The sequence below is a fragment of the Camellia sinensis genome, chromosome 6 (genome assembly GCF_055761805.1).
Source record: "Camellia sinensis isolate YWXY chromosome 6, ASM5576180v1, whole genome shotgun sequence".
NCBI classification, from domain to species: domain Eukaryota; kingdom Viridiplantae; phylum Streptophyta; class Magnoliopsida; order Ericales; family Theaceae; genus Camellia; species Camellia sinensis.
Genome location: NC_138966.1, coordinates 28,826,473 through 28,853,728, shown reverse-complemented (window position 1 = coordinate 28,853,728; position 27,256 = coordinate 28,826,473). Strand labels below are relative to the sequence as shown.

The following is a 27,256-nucleotide window of genomic DNA, read 5'->3' as shown; positions in this document are numbered from 1 at the left end:
AAGCAGGAGTTTGGAAATGTGGAGGATTAAACCCCGTACCTCTCCCATGGAAAGGAGTACACTATCATTTGAGCTACCTCCCTACTTGTTTTATATTTTGCTCAGAAAACAATTTTATTTAAAAGCGTGGTTTTTAATCACGTTTTCTTTCAAAAAAAGATTTTCTTAAAAGCGTAGTTTGTAACCACATTTTCTTAATTAAAGGCGTGGTTTGTAACCATGTTTTACGATTTTACAAATCTTTCGCGGCTGGGCCGCAAAATGGGTGAAAGCGTAGTTTGTAATAGCGCGTGGTTTGTAATAATGTTTTAACTTATTTTGAAAAATTTCTCCAAACTAAACCTAATTTAAAAAATAACTTGATATTTTACTTTATTTTGAGAAAAGCCCCGACGTTTTGAAAAATACATTATAAATTTTAAAATTTAACCTACAATTATTAAATAAAGTGATATCGATCCGTACGAATTTTACAATTACACAACCTTTTACGCAGCCACATATATAAAATTTTAATCTACATTTTACGCAGCCACAATATAATCTACAAGTATGTATGTATAATGTATGTAAAATTGTTTTCCCCTATGTGACTCATTGCTCCATCTTTCTCTACCGTGAGCTCACTCTCGCGCTCGGCTATGGATCTCTCTCTCTCTCTGTGTATTTAATCTCAGCTTTTGTTTAATATTGGGAGATCATTAATTTCTTCTGCAATTGATTTTCTCTATCTCGTCTCTGGTGATTCAGGTATCTTTCTGTTGTTTCTGTTTCTCCTTTTCTTGACTGTTTTTCATTTAATTAGCCGAGTTTGAATTGTTTGTGTGTGATTTATGATTAATTCATGATTAGAGCTTTTATTTTAAGTTTTAAATGGCTTTTTATATGGATTATTATACTATGTTGATTGCTTGAAGATGTAGATGTAGATCTAGATGTAGATGTAGATCTAGGTGTAGATGTAGATGTAGATGGTGGCAGTGGCTTTTGCCTAAGTGGAAATACTGCTAGGAGTTATTCTTACAATTTTTCCTTTTACACAAGACACCCCTTTCAGCTTTCAGCTTTATACTTTCTTAATTAACCATATATAAATATGTGGAGACTGGAGTGGAGAGACATCCTTTTACACACAGAGAAAGAGAAGGAATAGAGCTATATTTACTGGAACGTGGATCTCTCCGGTATCTGGAATGGGGAAGGGGAACGCAGTATGTCACATACTCTAGATTGTGATATGACAGGAGTAGACTCCTTTACACTAAGAATTTAAGGTACTTCAGTCTAGAGAAATTTTTTTAACTTTTAAGTTTTAAACATCTAATGAAATGTAGTTTTTTTAAAAATAAATAAATAAATAATCATATAGCAACACATTTCTATGAGCATTATAACCTATGTTTGACGTTTTGTCATTTCAAAATTTCACCCACCTTATAGTTTAATTTATTATATTTTATTTATTTATTATTTATTTTTAAACTTGTAACGGAATTATAAGGAAATATATTGGGAAAAACCTATGGGATCGCGTTGGATTGCTAAGTTTATAGTTTTGGAATGAAAGTGTATCATGCTTAATGTAATTTGCTAGGCTATCAATGTTTTCTAGTAACACTAGAATAGAACTGATGCAGGACAGTGCTGTAAGGGCTGTTCTGGGGCTGAAAGTGCTGAAATTTAAGAAAGAAAGAAAGGAGGAGAAGGAGATAGGTCTAGGAATTACTCCTAGAATCTCTTAGGCATCACACTTAGGGTTTGATTGCATTACACAATCCATACGAAAGCTTCAAAGTTCTAAAAATTCTATAAAATATTAAGTTTATATTAAATTAATAGCATTACATGACTTTATATAGAATTAAGAGACTTCCTAAATCAATTAGAACAAAAAAAGGAAACTATTATAATATCTTTGACTTTTAAAACTAATGTAAGACCAAATATGAAACATAAATAGAACCTGATTAAATAACTTGACCCACAAGATGACCCATGGGTGACCTAACCCATGTCTAGAAATTATGAAATTACCAAAATACCCTAAATAATAATAATAATACTAGAACATGACTCATAAGCCTAAAACATAACTATCCATGGTCCCAAATGAGTTGCTCATCATCCAATGCATGCCAAATCCAAGCTTGGGCTTAGAGGCATCTCTTCCTCGTCTTTTGTAGGCTGCTGCCACTTGCCTCCATCAAGAACCCTAACTCTTAATTGTTACTCCTTTCAATTTGTGTTATCAATAGAATAGGGAAAATTATTGTCTTACTCTTTCAGTTATATTATTTGTCAACAGTTCCTGTTGCAACTTGCACTGGAGAATTGATTTTTATCATGCCTAGTTTTAAAAATTAGGGGTACTTACGTGTAGGTCCCAATAAGTGGATTAATTATTTAATAGGTCCTATGAGAAAAATTTGTCAAAAAAAAAGTCACTAATTGTAAGTTTTAGCGACAATTTATAAAAATCGTGACAAAAAAAGTCACTAATTGTCAATTTTTAGCGACGTATGTAAAAAATTGTCACAAAAAAATTATTTTTACCGACAATTTTCTCAAAACTTATTTTCAATAGGACTTGATGGGAATTAAGTCCACCTATTAGGACCTATTGGTAGTTTATCCTAAAAATTATCAATTGTCTAGCTTTTGACGTAACATGCATTGCGACAAGTTCAACAATTAAAATTAAATAAATAAACAAATAAAATTGAATTCTAATTTTTTATTGTCATATCATCAGCAACTTGACAGTGCACTTTGACATGCTTCATCATCGCATGTAACTTGAAGTTTGCGGTAATCATGGCTTGATATCACAAAAAGAATCCTCATGGCTTTAAGTGGTAAACTTCATTTTTTTTTTATTTGAGCATTAACTAGATCATCAAATGGCTGCATATGCTGTAGCTTTGTACTGTCCCTTTGCGTTCAACTTACACTTTTGTTTTTCTTTTTTATGGTTCATGTTACTAACAGGGTTTAATGAACCATTCGAGAGAGTTTTTTTTTTTGATTGGCACCAGGGTGTCCGGATCAAAGCCCGACCAATCCTCAGGGGTGCACAAGCCCTCGGCAAGGAGTTTTCCGAGCCATGCAAGAGAGTTTTGCACTCTCCAGCATCTGTTTATGCAGAGTTGATGCTCATGCTGCTTGATGATTTCAACAAATCTTAGGGCTGATCTCTGAAACTTTGTTGGTAGCAACTCCTTTGATGCTTTGTAAACACCAAGGAGAAAGGACAAGAAGAAAGCTAGATGACTATAAGGAGAATGAAGAGAACTTAAATTTTAGTTCTGTATGAGAGAGCAGAATCTGGATCAGTGTGGCTTCAAATTAAGCTTGGTGAGCCAAATAGATTGGTTGGGGAAAGGAATATATGAGAGAGAGAGCTCTAACCCATCTGACTGGATCACTCCTCTTTCTAATTTGAACCCCTGACCAATATTATTTCTCGTCATAGTTTGACCCTCCCAAATAGCTAAATGTAACCTTACCTGTAGATCTTGGATGTAGAAAACTCATTCGACAAATAATATCCTCTCCTCCCACTAGATTTGAACTCTGGTCTTGAACTCATTATTCTGTCCAAAAAGGAAACCAGATTACTTATTAACTCTTCCTTCTCAGTCAGTCTAGAGAAGTAATATGTGATATTGCTATTTGCAACTCTTAATCTAGTCTAACCTTATCGATCTCCTATTTACCTTGTTTCGCAAGCGGAAATAATTATAATTCAAAATTTAGGTACATTGGTACCAGGGTGCATTAATGATGATTTATTAATCTGTGTGGGTATGAAAAAGCAATAAGCCAGCGGGTGGTAACATGAGAGAGAAATGCTTCTGCACTTGTTTGATAACACAAGGCTATGGAAATAAGTGAGTTGTTACTCTGTCTCACCGCTAGTTAAGATCCAAAGACATCTTTATCTTTAAAACTTAAAAGTTCATTGGTTTTCTTCCTCTTGAACAACATATCTGATGGCATATCTTTCACAAAATTTATCTTCATGTTATAAGAAGCAGGAATTTGGTAAAACAGTATTATGAATTCATGCTATCTTGTCAATCTTAACCATTCCTGTTTTGAAGTAGATAACACCATAAGGGCTGACATATTTAGGAGACACTGACAGAGACAGTGATACACAATTCTTATTTTCTTCTGCCTTACTGTCTATTTCAACATTTGCTTCACCCTTCCATTTTTCTAGTTCATCCAGTTGCGACTGAAAAATAAGGGGTCTGGGGGCAGAGGTGCATATGGAACCATCTGATTTGTTAGCTTAGGAGCTTTGGGAGAGAGTGAAAATTAGTTTCCTAGTTTTTGGCTAGTGATGTGAATCTTTGAGATCAAAATGGCAATTTTTTCAGCGGTTGATTTCACTTATCACAATAAGGCCCATCTTCTTTCTTCTAATCCTACTCTCTTTTCTTATCCTCGGTTCATTCTTTCTGAGAAGGGGTCAGGGTTTTCTTGCTGCTAGAAGGGATTTGGATTTAGAAAGGAGGGCTAGTTATGGAGATGGGAAGACAATGGTTGAAGAATGGTATGGTTTGTCAAGAATAATATGCCTAAGCACGTGTGTACATATATAGGCACAGGTTTGTCAAGAATAGTATGGTTAAGCACATGTGAACTGCACTTAAATAATTGTGTTGTTAAACTACTAACTATGGAGTCATGTTCTTAATAAGCAACCTTTATGATTTTGCAGGTCATTTAACTTGGAAAATGCTTTGGAATCTCACACAAAGGCCAAGCATAGTGCTGGAAAATAAATGGATTTAAAGAGAGAGCTTCTTATGAGTCGTGATTGGAAAATCTACGCTTAGTCTATTAGGTACTTTTTTGTAACACTAAACTTTGCTGTCTAGTAACTTTTTATATTTAAGTGTTAATGTCAATTTGGTATGAATATAATACGGTATAAGGTTTTGCCATTGGATTGTCCATTGATCATTGTATTCACTCTGTCTATTAATATGGCAATTCCCTCATTAGTACTTGTTCACTATTTGCCAGTTTGAGAGAGGTGGGATATCTAGTTTGCTATATGCTCTACTAAGTTCACTTGGGCCAGGTGTTACTAGATTGCATTCTATGGATTAAGGTAGCAATCTTTTGATTACGACAATTTGTAGTTCAATAAACAGTTTCCTATTTTTGTGGTAACGTTATGTATTTTTTCATTGTAATAACCACAAACATAATGCGCAAATTTATTTTTGAACTACAAATTAAAAGGCATATTTAAGATTATAGTGTAATTTATCAAATATATATATATATATATATATATTTAAGATTAAAGTGTAAAATTTAATATTAATATATGTTTTTGCAAGTTTTGTTGAGGGAGTAGTTGACATAATCAAGCGGGTGATGTTGAAAGCCAAATTGAGAATATGCTCCTCTTTTTTGTTTTGTTAAATAATTTTTTATTTATTTTTGAGGACTTATATCTTTTAGTATTTTGTACAAACACTTTTAAGAATGGTTGATGGGTATTTGTTTTGCATGTATGGAAGCTTATATTTTGTTTGCACACGTATAAATTATATATATGTACTAGTGTTCTACCCGTTCAATCCAATGGTTATGTTTGAAATTGTTTTATGTATATGTGGTTTTAATGTATAACATATTTCTTTGTAAATCACTTTTAAATTTAGAAGCCAAACATTATTAAATTAAGTTTGAAAATATTATATTAGAAAGTGAATCAAATTTATTTTTTAAAATACAATCATAATATTGTATTTGGTAAGTAATTAAAAGTGATTTTTGACAATTTGACGTAATTAAAAGTGATAACATTAATTTTGTAAATTTAAATTCATTTTAATTTAAATTTGACATTAAATCTTGCCAAAGTACTATATGTAACTGAGAGGGTGATTTATGATCTGGAGTTGGGCCGAGGTAGCGACCGAGCAGGTTGAGAGCCCAACAGTGCATGGGGCCGAGATGATGTACTATTCGCCCAGAACTTGGGCCGGGCAGAACTTGGGCCGAGTGCGTCCCGCCCCAGACCGTAAAGGAGCGGCTCGGTAAGGAAGTGCTCGGTCGGACCGGGATGCTCGGTCCGAGGATAGCCGAAGCCAGACAAGCCGAGTGACCGACGCCCGGAAAGGCGCGGTCGGCCGAGGTTACCGTTAGACCGGCAGGAAAGCTGACCACGGGGTGCTTCGGGCTAGGCTTTGCCGAGATGCCGCCTAGCCCGGTCCTCCTCGGTCTTTGCCAAGGAAGTGCTTGAGTATGAAGCACGGCGCGGCGCAGCAACGCAAAGAGCAGTTCGGCTGCCGAGCTCCAGCTGTGATGGCGGGCAGTTGAGATTAGGTGATGTTCAGCAAGGTCTATGCTGACAGATGGGATAGCAGAGCCACGTGCCAGGAGATGACTGGGAGTGGATATGGGGCTCAGAAGGTATATAAGCATGTCTGCGCCCCCCATACGCGACACACGAACATCTCTGTAAGGAATTCTTACACCCAAACACTCTCTCCCTTCTCTCTATCCATCCTAAGGTGTGTGCTAACTTGATCGTCGGAGGGTTTTTCTGGCCACACACCGCCGGGTAGCTCACCGTTACTTGTTCGCAGGTGATCGGACATCGACGGAGCTCGGAAGAAAGGAGTACGGGCTTGCCGGAATATTTGCTCCCCGTACAATTGGCGCCGTCTGTGGGAAGCTTGACAGACAAAACCTTGTCTTCCAGGTTCATCTGATCGCCGTCCATGGCGAACAACGACGAGTTTCCGTTGTCTGCCATCGACGGAGCCACCCCGGAGTATACCCGAAGGAGAGAGGGACCTCCTGCTGTCCACCCAATGGCTGACTTGGGAACGCCCACTGGCGGACAGTCAGGAGACGCGCGGGACAAGCGCGGACGAAGCCATGGACATTCACGGAGTCCAGACGGTCACCGGCGGAGGAGAGACTCGCACGCCAAGCGACTGGAAAGCAAGTTGAGGGATCAAGATGCTGTCATCCGGCGAATGGCGGTGGAGATGGAAGATCTCAAGCGGCATGTCAAAGGCAAGGGTGTAGTTGGAGTGGGAGACCACAGTGAGCGCACCCCATCCCGCCGTTCAGGCGGTCAGAGTCAACGACATACTCAGTCCATATCTATTACCAGAAGTTACCAAGTTGGTGATTCCGACGTGCATGCAGAAAAGTCTAGCGCGCAAGACAGCACCTACAAACCCTCACGTCCGGCGACGACGTCGAGGTACTCTTACTCTGCTCAGTCAGAGGATTTGCGGGCAGTCTTAAAGGAGCGGGCTCGCCGGCGCGAGGCCCAGAGAATGCCTGCTTTTTAGCGGCTTTCATACGGGGTTCATGCCAGCGAGGAGGTTGGAATGCCTCCACCCCGCCAAGCAGTGCCACTCCTTGAAGATATGGACTTGGCCAGGCTGAGTGCCACTCCTTTTTCCCTGGAAATTGAAACAACACCACTTCCGGCAGGCTTCCACCAGCCTAAGTTCACACTTTACGACGGAAAGACCGATCCATACATGCATGTGAGCCACTTCCGACAGGTCATGGCGGGACATAGGCGCAATGACGGACTTATGTGCCTAATCTTCCCGTCCAGTTTAGGCGAGCTGGGCTTAAAGTGGTTCGAGAGGTTGCCGGAAGGGAGCGTACAACGGTGGCATCAGTTGGCCGAGGCGTTTGTTACACGCTTCAAAACCAACACAAAGACACCAAAGGAAGTTGATCATTTGCTAAGTGTTAAGATGGAACCGAGCGACACACTGAAGGTATACAACTCAAGGTACTGGGAAACCTTCAACGAGATCTTAGATTGTCCGGTCAACCTTGCAATCACGCAGTATAAGCGCGGTCTCCCGGTCGGACATAGACTGCGGGACTCGCTTACCATGCACCAGCCGACCTCCATGGGCCAGCTCATGCAGCGCATCAATGAGCACATCCGTGTTGAGGATGACGCGTCAGCTTCTACCGTGAAGGCCAGTCCGGTAGTAACAGACAAGAAGACAGCAGGCAAAGTGCACGCAGTTGGGCAAGAGTCCAGTCGCTCAAGTGACCGAGCAGAGGAATCAGACCGTGGTTTAAATCGTAAAAACCGGGGTAGAGGACGTCGGAATGACCGGGATAACTACCTCCGAGATGATGTTGAGGACGCAAACAGAAGGATGAAGGCGAGGACTGGCATAACCACGGTCTTCAAGATTCCAATCTATCGCATACTTAGTGAAATCCGAGACGAGGAGTATGTCCGGTTTCCTGCTAAGTTGGGCGATGGACAAAAGGGTTATAATCCGCGGTATCGTTGTACGTTCCACCGAGAGAGAGGCTACCGGACCGAGGACTGTTTGCCTTTGAGGCAACACTTAGAAGAGCTGGTCGCTGCCGGGCATCTAGACCTTTACATTGATGGCGGCGTGAAGCCGAATCAGGCTCCGGTCGATCCCCGGGGACAGGATGACCGAGACGCACCACCGCAAGGAGTTATTAATGTCATCCACGGCATCGTGGAACCGGAGCGTGTCTGCGAACTCTGGGGCATGATAAAAAAGGCAGAGCATATGCGGGAAGTTTTGTCGGTACAGCCTGCCATCAAAAGGGGGAAGACAGAAGAAAAAGACGTGATTAGTTTCACCTCAAGGGATCTAGAACGTATTCAGACGCCGCACAACGATGCCCTAGTAGTAACACTACGCGTCAAGGACTTCGATGTTAAGCGAATCTTGATCGATCAGGGAAGCTCGGTCGAGATCATGTACTATGATGCGTTCAAGCAGCTTAAACTCCGGGAGACAGACTTGGCTCCGGCAACTTCGCCACTGGTTGGATTCAACTCTCAACCGGAGTGGCCTTTGGGAAAGATTATCCTGCCGGTCAAAGCGGGATCCGTGGTCAAACAAGTTGAGTTTTGGGTGCTACAAGTGCCTTTGACGTACAACCTTATCCTTGGAAGGGGATGGCTACACGCCATGCAAGCTGTAGCATCGACTTATCACCAGGTGATGAGATTCCCCTCGGCTATGGGGGCAATCGAGGAGATTTGGGGCGATCAGGTCATGTCCAAGCAGTGCTTCGTGGCAGTCAACGGAAGCCGGGCTGCCAAAGGATTCGTTCAAATGATCGAGGGACCGGAGGACCAGGGTGTCTTGGATGATGTGGGCACCAAGGCCGAGGATAAGGCTGTTGAAGAATTGGTTGAAGTGCGGATTGATACCGAGCAGCCGGACAAGTTCTTCTTGCTCGGTTCAAGTCTCACGGCCATAGAAAGGACCGAGATGATTGAGTTTTTGATGGCAAATATCGAAGTCTTTGCATGGTCGCCTTACGACATGCCTGGCCTCGACCCAAGTTTTATCTGCCATCACCTCAATGTCTTCCCTGGAGCAAAGCCAGTCATCCAGCGAACAAGGAGATCGGCGTTGCATCACGCCGAGGTAGTTGCTGAGGAGGTAAAGAACCTGCTTGAGGCACGAGCAATTCAGGAAGTGCACTATCCTCGGTGGATTTCCAACACAGTAGTGGTGCCTAAGAAGAATGGGAAGTGGCGAGTTTGTGTCCAAGACAGTCAACCGAGCTTGTCTCAAAGACAGCTTCCCTTTGCCGCGCATTGACCAACTAGTAGACTTGACGGCTGGACACAATAGGCTCAGTTTCTTGGATGCGTACCGCGGCTATCACCAGATCGCCATGCATGGGCCTGACCGAGAGATCACCTCTTTCACGACTCCAAGGAGACTCTTCTGCTACCGAGTCATGCCATTTGGTTTGAAAAACGCCGGGGCAACCTTTCAGAGGATGGTGACCAAAATGTTTGCTCCTTTGCTTGGCTGGACAATGGAAGCTTATATCGATGATATGGTGGTAAAAAGCCGACATGAGGCAAACCATTTGTCCGACTTAGCCGAGATGTTTGCCATTCTAAAGAAGCACAAGCTGCGCTTGAACGCCTCAAAGTGTGCCTTTGGCGTGGGATCCAGAAAATTTTTGGGATTCCTAGTCACGAACCGAGGCATCGAAGCAGACCCTACTCAGATCAGAGCCGTGCAAGCGTTGATGCAGCCCAGCTCGGCTAAGGACGTGCAGCATCTGGCCGGTATGGCCGCCGCGCTTAATCGATTTATAAGCCGGTCATCAGATCGCTGCCTCCCTTTCTTTCAAGCATTGAAGTCAAAGTTCTCATGGGACGACGAATGTGACCGAGCTTTGGCCGAGCTCAAGGAATATCTGTCTTCTCCGCCACTGTTGGTTACACCAGAGCCGGGTGAGGAACTCTACCTTTACCTTGCCGTCTCCCAGCACGCAGTCAGTGCGGTGCTGGTCCGGGCTGAAGGATTCAAGCACCTCCCAATTTTTTATGTCAGCAAAACTTTGTTACCGGCAGAGTCGAGATACTTGCCGTTGGAGAAGCTTGCTTTAGCCTTGATGATGGCTTCAAGAAAATTGGCGCACTATTTCCACGCCCATACCATTGTCGTACTGACTGAGTTTCCCCTCAAGGCCTTGTTTGAACGGGCGGACTTTTCAGGCCGAATTCTTAAGTGGGCGGTCAAGTTGGGACAGTTTGATGTCAGGTTCCAGCCGCGCACTGCTATAAAAGCCCAGACCTTGGCAGATTTTGTCGCCGAGTTCTCACCTGGCACTCATCCGGTATGCCCGGTCGACATTACCGAGGCAGATGATGAGATGCACGCAATGCCAACTGAGGTACAACCAGTTGGAGGAGGTAACGCCGCGGAGTTAGCGCGCACCATCGAAGTTCCCTCAGTTTGTGCGGTCATACCACCCGGTGCTGCGATGACGGAGTTGCGTATCACCAACCCATCCACTCTGTCCGGTCCCGCATCACCAAGGGGGGAAGAAATTGAACCACACCGCTCAGAACCTGATGATTCGCCTACGGACTTGAGCATTACGGATCAACTTGCTGAGTCCGGTGCCGAATCATCAAGGGGGGAAGGAATGGATCCACACAGCTCAGAACCTGCGGCCGGCTTCACACCGCAACCTGATGATTCGCCCACGGACTTGAGCATTGCCGAACAACTTGCCGAGTCCGGTGTCGAATCACCAAGGGGCACTGAATTTGAACCGGTCAACACCGAACTTGACACCGCACAGCCGAGCAGTTGTGATCCCATTGCCCTTCGCAACTCTCAGGACCCATCCGACTGCTGGAAGCTTTTTGTGGGGGACATGTGGAAGCTTTTTGTTGATGGCGCGTCCAACCGCCATGGTGCCGGCCTAGGTATCGTTCTTATCTCCCCGGATGGCCTAACCATTGAACATTCTATCACGCTGGGCTTCCCGGCGTCTAACAACGAGGCTGAGTACGAGGCACTTCTCGCCGGGCTCAAGAGCGCAATTCAAATGAAGGCTGCCGAGCTCCTGGTGTACAGTGATTCCCAGCTTGTGGTTAACCAAGTTTCTGGGATTTATGAAGCAAAGGACGAAAGGATGGCGAAGTACCAAGCTCTGGTCAGGGAGCATATCAAGCAGTTTGAGGCAATTAGAGTCCAACAGATTGGCCGGGAAGAAAACAGCCGAGCTGATGAACTGGCCGGTCTCGCTTCTATGGTGGATAATACTTTTCCAAACCCTCTTTTGATTGACTTCCTTCCGCGGCCAAGCATTGAACACGCCGGGCAGACAGATGTACTCTGCGCCGCGCTCGGTCCCTCCTGGATGGACCCCTTGATCTTGTTCCTCAGAGACCGGACTCTTCCAACTGACAAGAAAGAAGCACACAAAATCCGGGTGAAGTCAGAGCGGTTTTGGCTCTCTTCATCTGGTGCGTTATATAAGAAGTCCTTCACTGGTCCTTATTTAAGGTGCGTGCACCCGAATAGTGTGGAGGCCTTCTTGTACGAAATTCATGAAGGCATTTGTGGCAGCCACATAGGAGGCAGGTCCTTGGCCTACCGTGCTATTTCGCAGGGATACTGGTGGCCGTGCATGCAGGCCGACGCACAAAAATATGTCCGCAAGTGCGAAAAATGCCAGAAATTCGCCCATCAGATCCACCAGCCTGCCAGGGAACTTCTTCCCCTCACCAGTCCTTGGCCCTTCGCCATGTGGGGGCTAGATATAGTGGGACCACTGCCAACAGCACCGGGCAACCGGAAATTCTTCATCGCGGCCACAGATTACTTCACAAAGTGAGTTGAAGCTGAGCCCTTGGCAACCATTAAAGAGAAAGACGTGAAGCGGTTTGTCTGGCAGAACGTGGTCACGCGGTTTGGCGTCCCCAAGATTTTGATCTCTGACAACGGCACCCAGTTTGACGGTTGCCTATTCAGAGGATTTTGTGAAGATTTGAAGATAGAATTCTACAACTCCACCCTGGCTTACCCGCAGTCCAATGGTCAAGCCGAAGCATCGAACAAGACTATACTGGATGGGTTGAAGAAACGGCTGGAAAAGGCCAAGGGCAAATGGGCTGAGGAATTACCTAGCGTCCTTTGGGCATACCGAACAACCCCGCGACGTTCTACCGGGGAAACTCCATTTGCTTTGGCTTACGGCATGGAGGCGGTCATACCCTTGGAAGTTGAATTGCCCACCCTCAGAAGCGAGAGTTTTGAGCCCGAGCTGAACACCGAGGCTATTGCCTTGGAGCTGGACCTAGTGGACGAGCGTCGGGAGAAGGCCCTCATCCATGTGGCCGCCTACCAACAGGAGCTCTCAAAGAAGTATAACAAGACGGTGCACCCCAGACAGTTCAAAGTTGGTGATTGGGTTTTGAGGAAGATTATGGGCAACACCCTGGTGCCAGGAGAAGGCAAACTAGGGGCAAATTGGGAAGGACCCTACCAGATCACTGGTTTGGCGGGCAAGGGGGCTTACCACTTGGAGGATTTAGAGGGAAGAGCAATACCTCGGCCATGGAATGCGGCCAACTTGAAACTGTATTTTTTTTAAGCTTCTGCTTTCTTTTCTTGTGCAAAGAAAATTTTTGGCTTGCACCACAGCATGTAATTCTTTTTGTCAATTTATAGAAGTAATTTTGCTTTAGCACTTGGACTTTTGTTTTAATGTTACGGACCGTGATGATGTAATCCGGTTGGAAGAGTTGGTGTCTTGTCCAACTTCGCATTCCCAACCGAGATGATGTACTCCGGTTGGAAGAGTTGGTGTCTTGTCCAACTTCGCATTCCCAACCGAGATGATGTACTCCGGTTGGAAGAGTTGGTGTCTTGTCCAACTTCGCATTCCCAACCGAGATGAAGTACTCCGGTTGGAAGAGTTGGTGTCTTGTCTGACTTTGCATTCCCAACCAAGATGATGTACTCCGGTTGGAAGAGTTGGTGTTGTGTCCAACTTAGGATTTCCAACCGAGATGATGTACTCCGGTCGGAAGAGTTGGTGTTTTGGCCAACTTTGGATTCCCAACCGAGATGATCTAATCCGGTTGGAAGTGTTGATTTGTTCAACTTTGTTACAACCGAGATGGTTATTTCGGTTCATGAATTTGTTTGGTTCTGCTTAAGTGCTTCATTCGAGGTGTGAATTCCGGTCGACGAGGTGTTTTGTTCAAATAATGATTTACACCGAGATGTTTTGATGAAGATAACTTGGATGAATACCGTGCAAACACTTGGCAAAATTTGAATTTTTCATTGATAAGAAATTCAATACAAAGGTGGGGATAGAGCCCGGTTACATCAGAAGTGTTGAAAGCAAAAATACAAAAAAGAAAAGAAAACTAAACTAAGGGGGATAGATTGGTGAATTCGTCCTCGCCGGCATCCAGGTTAATGGTTGGACTGGTATCTTGGGCACCGGGCTCCTCATTGCCGGGCTCCTCTTGCACCTCAGCCTCTTCTTCCTCAGAATCTGTCTCCCCGTCTCCTTCTTCGAGTCCTTCCTCGGCCTCAGCCTGCAAAGCGCTGAAGACGTCGTTTGCATAAGGCACGAGGTAGACCGGTAGCGAAGCTGGAGGAGGGTTGGCAAATACGTCGGTGTCAGAGCCCTGGCCGAGGTGTTCGCAGGCGGACTTCCAACCGGCCTTGAAATAGATGTCTTGTGTTGCAAAGACCTGCTTCTTGTAGCTCTGCTCGGCCTCGTTAAAACCGGCGTTGTTGGCAGCCCGGCAAGCCTTCTTCTTGGACTTCTTCAGGGTGTCCACCTCGGTTTGGAGCTCGTTTTGTTTTTTCTCGGCCGCATTCAGCTGACCGAGCAGTCTGTTATTGTCGGCGTTGGCCATCTCAAGGGATGACTTAGCCCGGCCTAGCTCGGCTTGAAGGCTCTCGACCTGGCTGGCTGTGTCGTTGGCCTTCTGCCGGAGTCTGTGAATGTGCTCCATGACCAGGTGCTACTTTTGGATGGCCTGCAAAATTAGAATTTGATTAGAGAAGAAACCGGACAAACACTTGCGAAAATTGAAACAGAGGATTGAACTTGTTACCCTGGTCATGGACTTCACGGCGGATTTGACCATCCGGGTGTCAGGGACATGGTCGCTTCCAACCACATTGCTGGGAAGCAGCAAAGCCTTGGAGAGATCGAAGGCGAGTAAGTGCTCCTTGTCTCCCTTGATCGAAGCATTTGCCGGGATCTCTTTTCCCTGGTGCTTCAGCTGCGGCCGCCATGCTGGGATGGAGCTGACCCTGTCGACCGGTTGCTCGGTTTCCAGCTCGGTGATGAGCTCTGCAGAAGGATCGGCCCGTGGTCTTTTGCCCGCCCGGCGTGTTTCTTGGCCAGACTGCCCGGCAGCTGGAGAAGCTAGCGCAACCACGGCGCCGCTCGATTGACTGGCAGTCGGGGAGCGAGCGACGACACTTGGTATCTCGGCTGAGGTCGCGGTTAGAAGGTTTTTGATTCGACTTCTTTTGGCCATTTCTTGCTCGTCTGTTAACCGGATTAACGGGACGTCGGGTAGGGTTGGATCTGGAGGTGGCGAAGGAGCTCTGAGGAAGTCAGTTACTCTACTCCGGCGCGGAGCAGAATATCTGTAAGTCGAGGTGTAGCCGAGTAAGTCGTTGCAATCTCGGTGGGAATACCGAAGCATGGTCCGAATGGCCTCAACGTTGGGAAATTGATAATTGGCTTGCAAGGCTTGGATTGCTGCAAAAGAAATAGGAAAACCGGTTAGTTACAGAGTAAAGAGTTAGGTTGACCGAGCAAGTTTGAGTGGCTTACATGAAGAACTGAAGTCCTTGTTTATAAACCAGCCCGGCACCTCGGCTATTTCGTAATTGCCCGACACCCAGAAAAAATCGTCGTCGTGAAGATCTTTATCCGGGGTGCCGGTTACAATTTTTTCCTTGCCCGGCCTTATCTTCAGGTAATAAGCTAGGCCGTCCCCGGTGTGGCCCATTGTGTATTGTCTCAGTATCTCGGCTAGACCTAAGTTGATGCCTAGCCGATTATTCAATTCGTGAACGCCGTTGATTATTCTATAAGTATTGGTGGACACTTGTGTGGGTGCTAGCCCGGTTCGGTGGAGGAACTCGGTTATAAGTGGGTTTAGTGGGAAACGGAGGCCTCCTTCGACAATTGAGAGCACGGTGAAGGGGCATTGGTCTATTCTGCCCCAAGGTGTTGTCTCCTCTTCAGCCAATTCGAGATGGACGTCGGCCGGGATGCCGTACTCCTCTCTGAAAGCGGCTAGTGCGGCCGGAGTATCCACTAGGAAGCGAAATTTCCCCATTTTTGGCCGGCTTGTTATAGCCCGGTTGAAGGGTTTGGCTCTGTGGTAATTGGTTGCTGCTCGGTCCTGAGAGCCTCAGGAATGACAGTAGTCCCCTTGGACTCTGCAGGAAAAGGATGGCAAGGTAAGTGTGAGCGCGGTCGTGCAAAAGGTGCTGGACTTTAGCTCGGTCATTTAGAGTGCCAAACAACCTCGGTTATCTATTCTAACTAAGGAGCCCGGTCGCCCAAGCAGACCAGATCTTAGCCCGGTTGAGCCACCAAGCCCCCTTATTATCTCGGTTTTTGCTGGGGTTGTGACAAACTTGTTATTTGCTCGGTTAAGCTGGTTTTTTGGATCAAAAAAGGGACCAGGAGCCCGGTTCGCCCCAGTTCTTCATATGAAGAACACCAAGAACAGTGGGTAGCTTGGGACGGATTCTATGGCCTATGCCCTAAGAGCTACGTTTTGTACCCTAATGTGTGTAATATGAAGGAAAATAGCAACAAAATAAGGGTAGAATGACTTACCAGGGAAGGGCAGGACCTAATCCCTCAAACACGAAGGATGGCAGAAGAGGACAAGTTAAGAATGCTGGAGCTCTGAGGTCGAATATCGGAGTGGCAGTAGGAGTTGGAGTCTGGGGGGGGTCTTGTATGTATAGGCAGAAGGGAGTCCGCCCAAATTCAAATTCTGGCAAAAACGGCGGGTTGGCTGCCCGATGACCAATGGCAGCCCGCCACGTGTCCCCATTTATGGCTACGTCAGGACTGAAGCGACGGGTTGAAAAGACGAAGAGCCAACCGAGCTACTTTCGACGAAGAGGATGTCAGCCGAGGAATATAACCGGGCAAGTTTGCAGATAATTATGTTAACCAGCCCGGTCGAGGTTTGGCGTCTTGAAGACCGGAGAAATGTTATCTCGGTCGAAGTGAGTAATCCCAGTCACGCTTTCGCGGACGGAATTAAGGGGCAATTGAGAGGGTGATTTATGATCTGGAGTTGGGCCGAGGTAGCGACCGAGCAGGTTGAGAGCCCAACAGCGCATGGGGCCGAGATGATGTACTATTCGCCCAGAGATGGGCTGCCAGAACTTGGGCCGGGCAGAACTTGGGCCGAGTGCGTCCCGCCCCAGACCGTAAAGGAGCGGCTCGGTAAGGAAGTGCTCGGTCGGACCGGGATGCTCGGTCCGAGGATAGCCGAAGCCAGACAAGCCGAGTGACCGACGCCCGGAAAGGCGCGGTCGGCCGAGGTTACCGTTAGACCGGCAGGAAAGCTGACCACGGGGTGCTTCGGGCTAGGCTTTGCCGAGATGCCGCCTAGCCCGGTCCTCCTCGGTCTTTGCCAAGGAAGTGCTTGAGTATGAAGCACGGCGCGGCGCAGCAACGCAAAGAGCAGTTCGGCTGCCGAGCTCCAGCTGTGATGGCGGGCAGTTGAGATTAGGTGATGTTCAGCAAGGTCTATGCTGACAGATGGGATAGCAGAGTCACGTGTCAGGAGATGACTGGGAGTGGATATGGGGCTCAGAAGGTATATAAGCATGTCTGCGCCCCCCATACGCGACACACGAACATCTCTATAAGGAATTCTTACACCCAAACACTCTCTCCCTTCTCTCTATCCATCCTAAGGTGTGTGCTAACTTGATTATCGGAGGGTTTTTCCGGCCACACACCGCCGGGTAGCTCACCGTTACTTGTTCGCAAGTGATCGGACATCGACGGAGCTCGGAAGAAAGGAGTACGAGCTTGCCGGAATATTTGCTCCCCGTACAGTAACGCCTCAGAAATATAACAATAAAACCATCTCACAATATTAATTAAATAATAACGTGTGCCGATGTAATTATCTTTCATTCACACGATCCCATTGTACAAAAAGTAACACATGCAGTTATATATTCATAAGCCTTAACCCTGAATCTATAGCATGTGCCACGAGTTACCGGTATGAAATAAAAGTTAAACAGATATATAAATGCCCTAATGGCTATAGCTTTCCAAGACGACACATGGTTACAACAAAAGTAAGTTTGAAACTCAATACAAATAAAGCTCTAAGCTTGTACAAAATAATTACAACAATAACAAAAAGAAGCTCTTGGCTTCAAGGTCTCCCAAGCTACGGCCTTGGCGGAGATATATCATCAGCACCTGAAAATGATTTTTCACATAGGGTGAGTCAAAACCCAGTAGAGATACTCTAACACAGTGTATAAATCTTAACAAAGTTATAAGGTGAATGCATATGCAATGCTCGTGTCAAAACGTTTTACATCTCTTTCAAAAAACCATGCAATGCTAGATTATATCACAATTCATGAAAATCACTTTCTTTACAATAGAAAATAGGGAAGTAGATACAACACTGGGAATCTCTAAGTACGTGTCTATAAGTAGGCTATACAAGCACTATTAATTGCCATTTTTACCGATACTAACCGGAAAGCTCGACACCTAACCGCACGAATTTCTGAACTTTCACTAAGGACACACATGCCAACAATAATACCATAAGCACACCCCCTGCCCAGATTCACTAAGGTATTCACCATTTTTTTCTCAAAACAATGTACATTTTCCAATGTGTTAAGTATGCACAATGCTCAATGCAAATAGATGAGAAATTAGTTTCAGTTCTCTAATTCTTATGCAATTTCTACAACAATCATAGCGATTCTCCACCGATAGCCCAAAACAGATATCTTTAACAGATAGATAATTTTCAATAAAGATAAACATTTCAAAATTTTAAGATGGGAGTGATAATGTATATCCAACTCCACCATCATCATCATCATCATCATTCCAATTTCAAAAAACCCAACATAATTTCCATTTCCTTTTTACAAAATCAAGTATTCACATTTTAGGGCAAAATCCCATTTTCTTTATAAATTAATTCCAAAGGATAAAAATTCACCATTTTATCACAAGTCAACCACATTTACAAACCCACAATCATTTCCATGAAACCATTTTGAAAACCTCTCTTTTGATTTCAAAACTAAAACCTTAGGTTTATCCAAAAATTCCCAAATCACAATATTGTTTAGAAAAGCAAATAATCAAGTTAAAAACCTTACAAAAGTGTGGAGAAATCTCTACCTCAAAGCTAGAAGACAAGGGAGAGAGTAGAGAAACCTCGACGAAGCTGAAAACCAACGTTGTTCCAATTAAAACGAAGCTCTAGGTGAGCTCTACCTTTTTATCAAAGGGACTAGGGTGTAGAGATCAATAGATTGAAAGTATTTAGAGGTTGAAGATGAGCTTTAGAGAGAGAAGGTCTAGATTTAGGGTTTTTGAAATGTTTAGAGAGAGATGAAAAAGTGATTTAAAAAGTAGCTGTTACGATCTGATATACGTGCAGATCGCTCAAGCGACCAAAACACCGCTTAAATGACAAGACACAATAAGTGAGACCGCTCGAGCGAACAAAGTGACTGCTCGAGCGAAGAACACCATCTCCCAGTACTTTTGCAGAGAGTTCGCAAAGACCGCTCGAGGCAAGACTGCTCGAGCACAAAAAACACCGTTCAAGCGAAAAATACACCCTCCCAGTATTTTTGCAGACCTGCAAATATATTGAAAGTTCTCAAGGACCGCTTGAGCAACAAAAAGATTGCCCGAGCGAATTGACCAAAATCTGGGCAACAATTCTATTGAGAAACAAACTCCCGACCTGTTCCAAATGCAACAAAGACATTCAAACAATCAAACTCAATCAAAAATAAGATGAATAAGGATATGAACAACCAAATAAGACAAGCAATCCCGGATCCAAAACAATAAACATGTTAGGTCTAAATCGGAATCGTTATACTCTATGATATTTTGCGAAGTTCGACTATCATAATAGGAGTTTCTTGGAACAAATAATCAAAATCTTACCAAAAAAAAAAAAAAAAAAAAAAAAGAAAATAAGAAATTTTAAGAATTGTCTACAAAAACAAATTAGAGTGTACTATTGATTAGAGCAAGATGAATAGATGCAAAGTTAATAGAGATGTAACAATTTAATTAATTAATGTAAAAATGAAGAGAAGCAATAGTTTAATTAATGTAAAGATGAAAAATCACAAAACAATCACACATGGAGAATTAAATATTGCAAAAGAAGACAAAAAGAAAGAGAATAAATAAACTTTAGAGGTTTTGGGAAAACAAAATGACATAGAATAGAGAAAATAGAAAACACATTACTCGGAGAGGACACATGGTAGATTGTTACATGGACACATGGCAACATTTGAAAGCTTCTAAGAAAAAGGCATAGCTTTCATTATATATCATGTGATACATGTATGAACGTTAGAACTTTCACAAATATAACTCTTTACATTTATTACTTTATTTGTCTATTATTATCGCTTATAACATTTGAATATATATGTGAAAATAGTTTGATATTTCTGTGTGGGAGCCGGATATATTTGACATACATGCAAGAAAGCCGAATAAGTGGTCTGAGGATAGTCAGGGCGGAAGTTGAATTCGGCTCCATCCTAGATGATCCCAAAGCCGAATATATATTAATCGGCCGTAGGACTAGTAGAACAAAAGCCGAATAAATAAACGTGCAACGGATCAAGAGTGGGCCTGACCTAGGGGCCCAAAAGAAAAAAAATTTAAATAGAGGAACATCAGCCAAAGAAAGGTACGTGAGAACAGACCTTATATCTTAAGTTACAAGCAAACTTGAGACATATATTAACTTATCCGTCGGAGTGCTAATTCCGGCACCCCCAACCGGAGTGTTAAACCCCTTTTCAGGTGTCAATCTGAGGATCAAGAGCGTTCATCAGGATAGTGGAGTATTTCCAAAACCACCTTCACCACAATTGGCGCCGTCTGTGGGAATACTCAAGCATATTCATGGCGAGTGTCACAGAAGATCCTCCGATAGTCGTTGGCGAAACTGCACCACGAGAAGACCTCACTCCAAGAACCATGCTGGGATCGGAGAATATCGCCGCGCGACGTGCATTGAACTTTGATTCAGTAGCTCTGACTTCACTTTCGACTTCAATGCAGGAGACAATGTAGGCGATTATGGACCAACCAAAGCAAAATGAACAGCGGCTTGAGAACATGATTGCTAAGAATGAACGCTTGCGCCAGGATTTGGCTTTGGAGGTGGCGAAATCCCAACAAGCTGCATGCCAAGACCGAGTTTGACCTTCGGGAAAGAGGGATGATTGACAACGTCGACTTCAGAAACGCAATAATGACAGTGATTCAGACTCACCGTCCCCTGAGCCCAGAAAGAAAGGACGCGCTGATGTATCCAGCTCATCTGAAGGAAGTCCACATGTACGGCATAAACGAAGGAGAAGCAATGATTCGGATGAGGAAGATAAACATGACCCTTTCGTGCACCGTATTGCAAGGGCTGTGCTTGCCAAAAAGTTCAAGGCACCATCGTTCACCCTCTACGATGGAAAGTCGGACCCCATTGATCACATTCGTCATTATAAGCAAGCGATGACGCTCCATGTTGACGACGAAGCCCTCATGTGTCGAATATTTCCAAGTAGCCTGGGACCTCTGGCCGTGAGATGGTACTATAAATTGGAGCCGGCATCAATTAAGAACTTTCACCAACTCCAAAAGTCATTCAGGGCGAGATTCATCACTAATGAGGTCCAGCCGAAGCAAGCCGACTCTCTCTGGGCCATGCAAATCAAACCAGAAGAAACTCTTAGTGCATACTTGGCCCGCTATTGGGAGTGCTTTAATCTGATAGATGATGTTTGCAATGACTCCATGGCCATCACTGCCTTTAAGATGGGATTGCATCCAGATAGCCCCCTCCGCAGTTCGTTATCCAGGCGGCCCCCCAAAACCGTCTAGGCATTAATGAAAAAGGTCGAAGAGTATTGCAAAGTTGAAGACGATGCCTTGCGGGTCAAAACTGGACGTCAAGCCGTTGAGGCGGCCACGTCGGGAATTGTTCAGCCGATTAGCATCGTGCCATCAAAAAGCCCAGAGCGGCGGAGGCAACCTAAACAAGATAAAAGGCGTGATTCGTGCCGATCAAACGATCAATGTTCACATCGAACTAATGAACAGTATCAAGTGGATAACAGGTGCACAAGGCACTCAGGCAAGAAATATACAGAGCTAGCAAAGCCGATCAGTAAGATCCTGTCGAAAGTACAGCACCTTCCCTTCTTCAAGTGGCCACCTAAGATGACGGGGCCTTCCGATGCGAGAAGATAGGATAAACGGTGCGACTATCATAAAGACCATGGTTACGACACCGATAGTTGTTATTCATTAAAAGATCACCTTGAAGAATTGGTGCAAGACGGCCGTCTTACGCAATACCTCCGAAAGAACAATTCAACAAATATAGTAGCCATACGGCCGCAGTCACCCCCTTTGGGTGTAATTCATATGATATACAGCCTGCTGGTGTCGTCCGAGGTACAAACAATCCAGTTTCAGTCAAGCCCACATAGCCCTTTGACGCTAGCAAAACGGCTCCTTGACACTGGAAGGATCAGTTTCGATGATAGTGATTTAGTTGGAATAACCCTCCCCATACTAATCCCCTCGTCATCGAGCTACGCGTCAACAAATTCTCCATTGGGCGTGTTCTCATTGACCAGGGCAGCACTTCGGAAATAATGTATTACAAAACTTTCATCAAACTTGGCTTTACTGACTCGGACTTGTCCCTGGCGGATTATCCGTTGTTCGGCTTCAATGCTAACTCGGAGTACCCTTTGGTCAAAATCACACTACCCGTATGGGCCGACACTAGATCAGTGGACGTGGAATTTTTGGTTGTCAAGCTTCCTTCGCCGTATAATCTCATCATGGGCAGAGCTTGGTTGCATACGATGCAAGCCGTGCCAAGTACCTACCACCAACTACTTCGTTTTCCGACTGAGTACGGAATCAAACAAATTTGCGGCTTTCAGAAATCGCCGTAGGCATGCTATCTTCTGGCTGTGAAGAGACCAAAGGAGGTGGAAGTGCATTCCATTGAGGTACCGGATAGGGAGAGCCTCGAAGATGTTGGGAGGATTCCAAGCGAAAAGGCAACTGAAGCCCTGCATCGAGTCGACATAGACAAGAATCTTGAGAAGTTCTTCATAATCAGCGCTTCCTTGGATACAGTTGAAAGGCAGGAGCTGGTATCCTTCTTACTCGGCAATATTGATGTATTTGCATGGTCCCCATATGAGATGCCAAGAGTGGATCCATCAGTGACCTAACACCGTTTACACGTTGATCCGAAGTGTAAGCCAATTATTTAAAGAAGTCGGCGGTCAGCCGTGGAGCATACCTCGGCCGTTGTTGAAGAAGTAGATCGGTTACTTGACGCCGGGGCAATTCAAGAGGTAACCTATCCTACATGGTTGTCAAATACTGTGGTTGTGAAAAAGAAGAATGGCTCTTGGCATGTTTGTGTGGATTTCACGGACTTAAACAAAGCTTGTCCCAAGGATTGTTTTCCTTTGTCCAGAATAGACCAACTCGTGGACGCAATGGCAAATCATCAACGCATGAGCTTCTTGGACGCCTATAGGGGTTATCATCAAATTGCCATGCATCCGAAGGATCAAGAGAAAACCGTTTTCCTTACCCCAAGAGGGACCTATTGCTACAAGGTCATGCCTTTTGGGCTGAAGAATGCGGGAGCAACCTATCGAAGACTAGTAATTGCAATGTTCAAGGAATAACTCGGTCGTACTATGGAAGTATACATCGACGATATGGTGGTCAAATCCAAGGAAAAACACTCCCATATAGCCGATTTGGAAGAGACATTCGGCATCATTCGAAAGTACAAGATGAAGCTGAACGCCTCGAAGTGTGCATTCGGCATCGGATCCGGCAAATTCCTTGGCTACATAGTTAACAACCGTGGAATTGAAGCCAACCCGATGCAAATAACGGCAATTTTAGAGCTTGGCTCCCCTCACTCAGTGAAACAGCTTCAGAAGCTGATGGGAATGGCCGCCGCACTCAACAGGTTTATTAACCGTTCCATAGATCGTTGTCGACAATTTTTTCACACACTTCGGCAAGGTAGGGCATTTGACTGGACACCCAAGTGCCAGGCAGCTTTGGACGGCTTGAAATCCTATCTCCGTTTAGTACCACTCTTGGTAACACCTGCGGCAGGCAATCCCCTTATTTTGTATCTGGCGGTATCCGACCAGGCGGTTAGCACCGTATTGTTAAAGGAAGAACTTGGGGAGCAGCGATCGGTTTACTATGTAAGCAAAGCAATGGCCGACGCCGAAACACATTACCTTCCATTGGAAAAACTTATCCTTGCTCTCGTCATGGCCGCAAGAAAACTGATGCTTTACTTCTAGGGGTGTATTAGGGTATTAACAGATTATCCCCTCCGTTCGGCTCTCCGCAACGCGGAAGCATCGGGGCGCGTTTCGAAATGGGCCTTGGAACTCGGCTAGTATGATATCCAGTTTTTACCTAGAATTTCCATCAAGGGGCAAGTGCTAGCTGACTTTGTAGCCGAATTCATAGGATCCCTAGTCGACTACAAATCTGATCAATTGCAATCCCAGCCCAACTGGAGAATGTATGTTGGTGATGTATGGCAGATGTATTGTGACGGTTCTTCCAACCAGTGTGGCAGTGGGGCCGGCGTAGTAATCATGACCTCCGAAGGGGCAATAATCGAGCAGGTCGTCAAATTGGGTTTCGATGCATCAAACAATGAGGCCGAATACGAAGCACTGTTAACCGGCCTCGGAATGCACTTCTCCTCGGTGCGCGGCGTTTGTTTTCTGTGACTCAAAGCTTGTAATCAACCAGCTGAAAGGGGAATATGCAGCCAAAAATGACCGCATGGCAGCTTATATGAAAACGACGAATTCTTTGCTCGCGAAATTTGATCACCACGAGCTAAATCAAATTACCAGGGATCAGAACATGCATGCAGACGCTCTGGCTTGTTTAGCCTATGCCATCAACTCAGAAATTAAGCGGACAATTGAAGTTGGATTCGTCCTTGAGCCGAGCATTGCCTCTTCAGAATCAGTTCAGATCAACATTATCGAACCGGGTCCGAGTTGGATGGATCCTATCGCCACATTCCTATCTTCAGAGCAGCTCCCGACGGATAAGAAGGAAGCGCACAAGCTGCGAAACAAGGCCTTGCGATACTACTTGGATCCGCAGGGAAAGCACTACAAAAAATCTCTCTCAGGGCCGTATTTAGAATGTGTTCACCCCGATGAAGTCGAAGAACTTCTGTTTGAAATACATGAAGGCAGTTGTGGCGCTCATTCGGGCGGGCGTTCTTTGGCCCATCGAGCTGTAACGCAGGGGTATTATTGGCCAACCATGCGAATTGATGCCGAGTGTTATGTCAAGAAATATGAGCAATGCCAGAAGTTTTCTCCCTTGAACCATTTGCCTGCTGAGGAGTTAAACTCTATCACAAGTCCTTGGCTGTTCACTCAATGGGGGCTTGATATCATTGGACCATTACCACGGGCCCCAGGCAACAGGCGATTCTTAATTGTCGCGACAGATTATTTCACAAAATGGGTCGAAGCGGAGGCACTAAAGCATATTCGGGATTCCGACATTAAGCGTTTTGTATGGAGGAACATTATAACGAGGTTCGGTATACCTCGAGCACTTGTTTCAGACAACGGAACCTAGTTCGACTGTGGTGTATATCGTGAGCTGTGCAACACATGGTATTCGGCCCTACTTTTCCTCGTCGGCTTACCCTCAAAGCAATGGTCAAGCGGAGTCCACCAATAAGGTTATTTTGGACGGCATCAAGAAAAGGTTAGAGAAAGCTAAGGGCAGATGGGTCGAAGAGTTGCCCAGCGTGCTATGGGCTCATCGCACTACTCTAAGGCGGTCCACTGGGGAAACGCCGTTTGCAGGCAATTATCTCCCTGGAGATCGGCCTCCCAACCTTGAAATCGAGGGTTTTTGACATTGGTCGAAATGACATGATGTTGGCCTTGGACTTGACTCTAATTGAAGAACGCCGAGATCGTGCCCTTGCTTCCATGGCACGGTGCCAGCAACAGCTCGCTAAATCATACAATCAGCGTGTTCAGTATGCCGTTATACACCAGGAGAATTGGTCCTCAAGACAGTGCTGCTTGCTATTAGGATTCCCACTGACGGAAAGTTGGGTCCCAACTGGGACGGCCCCTATTAGATTGACTCAATCGCAGGGACAGGGGCATATTGGCTCAAGGACATGGATGGAAGAAGCTTGCCGCGTCCGTGGAATTCCATACACTTGCGCAAATTCTATCATTAACTTGTACGGCATGACAACTTGTTTTGATTTTTCGCTATGTACACTTTTCATTTTTAATACAATGTTTTCTCTTGCCCAACTTGATTTTCACAAAAAGCCTCCGAATTCGGAGCGCCCTTCGTGAAAATCACGTTTGGGTTGAATAAGCTTCCGAATTCGGAGCGCCCTTTGTGAATCACGATTGGCCAAGACAAAAAGCCTTTGAATTCGGAGCGCCTTTTGTGAAGATCACGATTGGCCAAGACAAAAAGCCTTCGAATTCGGAGCACCCTTCATGAAAATCACGTTTGGGCCGAATAAGCCTCCCAATTTGGAGTGCCCTTCGTGAATCACGATTGGCCAAGATAAAAAGCCTTCGAATTCGGAGTGCCTTTCGGGGAAATCATGTTTGGGCCGAATAAACCTCCGAATTCGGAGCGCTCGTCGTAGAAATCACGTTTAAGCCGAATAAATCTCCGAATTCGGAGCGCCCTTTGTGGAAATCACTGTTGGCCAGGGCAAAACGCCTCTGAATTCGGCGCTCCTTTCGTGCATATTATAATTGACAAGCATAAATGCAGTTGATGTAAAATGGTAGATGATCTTGATTGAATTTATAAACATAGACTGAGATAACATGCAAATGTTTAAAATAATAAGTTTCATTAAATTAATCGAGAATACATAATTCGCTTCCAATTTACATTAAAGCGGTACAATATGTTCAGTTTTATTCGGCATCACCCTCGTCGTCGCTTTTCTTGACTTCGAAAGCCGCGAAGGGAAAATGATGACCTTGATATAACGGTGACGCCGAATCAACGCCTGATGCCAGGAGAGCCTCCGCGGCCTGGAGAGCTTTGACCCACCCGTGCTTGAATTCACAATTCTCGCATCGACAGACCTCCTCGGCAAGTTTTTCCTTGGTCTTCTTTATCCCAACTTTTCGGCAGTCATGGAAGCCTTGTTCATAAGCCCTGGTTTTTGCAGCCTCTATTGCAAACATGCTTGCCGTGTCTCGATCGGCAATCGCATGACTTATAAGCCGTTGGGTCACCTTTTCCTCCACAATCGGGTTAGCTTGGCCGGTTAACTGTGTCTCAACAATTTTGATTTTTCTTAACTCCCGCTCGGCTTTCTCCGCGTGAGCTTCCAAGTTACGAATGCGTTCATCATTTTGCTCTATCTCCCGCCGCGCGGCACGTAGGCGTATGCCGATCTCATAGGCGGTGTATAGCCTTTTCACTGCTCCATGAATGCCCTCTCGAAACACTTCGAAATCCGGTCGACCAATCATCGACTGCTGGACTTCTGGCGAAAAAATCTGTCGTGCAAATTCAACTGCCACATTTGGATCTCGGATGA

General features: G+C 45.1%; 1 long non-coding RNA gene across 4 annotated transcripts in view; it reads left to right on the top strand.

Annotated features, from left to right (window-relative positions):
- Window positions 1–514: 514 nt before the first annotated feature.
- LOC114258310 (uncharacterized) overlaps window positions 515–27,256 on the top strand; it is a 36,860-nt gene continuing 10,118 nt past the window's right edge. The window contains exons 1-5 of one of the 4 annotated variants that reach the window (XR_014332098.1): window positions 531–750; window positions 2,753–2,855; window positions 2,989–3,354; window positions 4,475–4,616; window positions 4,730–4,855. This is a non-coding gene — a long non-coding RNA (uncharacterized LOC114258310). Of the gene's footprint in view, window positions 751–2,752; window positions 2,856–2,988; window positions 3,355–4,474; window positions 4,617–4,729; window positions 4,856–27,256 lie in introns of all 4 variants that reach the window. The other 3 variants (XR_014332099.1, XR_014332097.1, XR_014332096.1) reach the window with 3 other exon arrangements.